The sequence below is a fragment of the Rattus norvegicus genome, chromosome 3 (genome assembly GCF_036323735.1).
Source record: "Rattus norvegicus strain BN/NHsdMcwi chromosome 3, GRCr8, whole genome shotgun sequence".
NCBI classification, from domain to species: Eukaryota; Metazoa; Chordata; class Mammalia; order Rodentia; family Muridae; genus Rattus; species Rattus norvegicus.
This window is the reverse complement of record NC_086021.1, coordinates 171,812,614-171,815,268: the sequence shown is the minus strand read 5'-3', so window position 1 is coordinate 171,815,268 and position 2,655 is coordinate 171,812,614. Positions and strand designations below refer to the sequence as shown.

At 52.1% G+C, this 2,655-nt stretch overlaps 1 pseudogene; it reads right to left on the bottom strand.

Moving 5' to 3' along the window:
• Positions 1-1,092: 1,092 nt before the first annotated feature.
• Positions 1,093-1,215, bottom strand: LOC120102062 (small nucleolar RNA SNORA17; annotated as a pseudogene).
• Positions 1,216-2,655: the final 1,440 nt, after the last annotated feature.

Sequence of the window (2,655 nt, the reverse complement as noted above, 5' to 3'; positions counted from 1 at the left end):
CAACAGACAAGAGGTAGGGCTTGCTCTCCTACAATCACATCCTTGGGGCTGGTTTGTCCACACTCCCTCCATCAAAGTCAGCCTTACAATGCTACCCAAGTGAGGTGCAGGGCCTACTCCCCTGAGTGTTACAGCTGGAGAGGGGCAGGGACAGTTCTCCTGCTCTCATGCACAGCCCTCAGATATTAACATGTCCTCAGGGTGGAAGCCAGCCCAGAAATGCCTGCCTGGCCTTTGGTGGTAACTGCTGCAGGGCCACAGATCCAGACATGGTCCCCCCAGTGACAGCATAGGCCAGGACCCCACCACGGTCCCAGGTGACATCACTGGCTACTCACATCAGACTGCCCCTCACTACCCTCCAGTCTCCAGTTCTGCCTCTTTTCATTGTGCCTGCATCCTCCTGTTTCTATTTCTCATCTATTTCTCTACCACTTACTTGCTCCTCTTAGTGGCACCGGTGGTCTCAGTGTCTTGGATCCTCTCAGGAGTGATCTCAGGAGGGCTGTGTCTTACGGGGCCAGGCCGGGGTCATTCCAGGCATGGTCTGCCTCATAGACCTCTATGGTGCTGGGCTGGTGGTCATCTCAAGCTATCTCCCTGTCTGGGCCTCATGTTGTCAGTCTGGTGGTCATCTGGGGCTCACTCCTTTCCTAGCCCTTCCAAGTGGCCCCATGAGAGGGTTGTTTGTCTCTGTCCCCAATCCAGCCCAGCCCAGTCCAACCCATGGTTGCAAGTGTGATTCTTCTTGTCTCTGGCTTACTCCCTGTCCTGGGAGTCCATTCACGTAGCCTGTGTGTTGCTAGACTGGTACTTAGGTTAGCTCCCTGTCTAGGTGCCCTGGTGCTGGTCTGGTGGTTGTCTAGTGCTTGCCCCTCACCCAGTCTGCATCTGAATGACTCCATGCTAAAGTGGTCTGTCTCAGGCTCACTCCTGAGGCTCTTGGTTGCAGATGGGGTTCTTCTAGTCTCTGTCTTCCTCCTGGACCTGGAAGTCCTGTGCAGCACCGGACTGGTGGTCATCTTATACTAGCTCCCTGTTTGGGCTCTCTGGAAATGGATTGGTGGTGTTTCAGGCTCACTTATTTTCCCCACAGGGAAAATCATTCAGATGTTCATAGATCAGAACACAGAGTGTAGACATGGCCTCTCTCCTCTCTGCCACCTACTTATGCTCATGTGACACAGCCACACCTGTAATGCCTCTAGGGACAGGGCAGTGATGAATCTCTTGAGCAGTGTGAGGGATCACTGTGGGTCAGAGTCAAGGGCTTAATCCCATCACAATGTGCTCATTGCTTCTGTCTGATCTGTCTCCCATCTGTAAGGTCAGGAAGAGGAGGACAGGGGCACACCAGCCAATTCGTACCCTGAATCAAGACTGCTAATGTCCCGTGGGGACGATTAGCTCCTCTCTGCTGTCCTAGGTTCTCCAGGATCCTCCTTTACTTCCTCTTCTCCTCTTGATTTCATGATGGCTGGACATGCTGGGGCAGGGCAGGAAGAAAGAGTGGGTGCTTCTTGATATGTCCATTGATGTCAAACTGCATTTTTGAATACAGAGTAATGCCAGGAGCTTGAATTTCTGCCCCCGTGAGAGTTTTCTTTAGAATTATTGCCCTGGTGCTATGCCCGGCAGTCTTAGGTTTACAAATGGCTGTTTCAGGGAAAGCTCAGCAGACAGAATAGCGAAGTCAGGAGCACAGGGTTTGTGTTGACTCTATAGGACTGAAGAGGACCAAGCCTGGACCAGCGAGGTGTGAAGAGCCTGCTGAGCCCCTTAGTTTGAGTGCATTGCCTTCTCTGAACCCCACTTTTCTCACCAGTAAAATGCAACACCATTTGAATGGTGTTAAACAGATGCCAGGTGCCAAGTGTCCGGCACACAGTAGGTGCGCAACAAACATGTTTGCCTTCCATCCCTTCCTTGGGAACAGGCAGACAGTTCCCTTTCCTCAGCCAGCAAGCCCCACTGTGCCTACAACTCTGGGTTTGCTTGTAGTAATTAGACTTCGGCAGCCGACAGTATCCAAACCTGCAGTGTTATCTGCTCCTCAAGCTGTTTGAGTTGATATACAGTTGGGTGGTAGATGACAGCTTGTTTATCCAGTGAAGCTGTAAAATATCCCGTGGAGTAAACACACAGAAAAGCCCATTTGTCTTGTCTTTTGCCGTCACCCCCACATGGTCAGAAGGGAGGCTTTCCTCTTGTCTTCCTGGCAGCTTCCTCCTCCAGCATCTTTTGCTGGACCCTTGTCTGCCCTTGCCTGGCAATGCCTGAGCTGCCTCAGCCTCTCACTGCGATACCCTCAGAAATACTCAAGCTGTACGGGCTGCTCTCAAGCGTCCAACCCTAACCTAGGCTGTTCCACATTAGACACAACCCTTTAGATGCTCTCCCACCTGCACAGCATGCCAGACAGAAACCGCCTTCCTTCCCACACTCAGTGCTTCTGGCTTCCTGGTTCCAGTCATTGGTAAGTCTGGGTAGTCATTCCCTGAAGTACAAATCCCAGTGCCTCTAGGTGTCTTACCCTTTCTTGTGTGCATCCCCACCAAAGGACCTGTCCTTGTTCTCTCTATGCTTTCTACCCAGGCTTCATGAGATAGCGCAGTGCATAAGCGCTTAGCCCCAAGCCTGATGACCTGAGCCCAT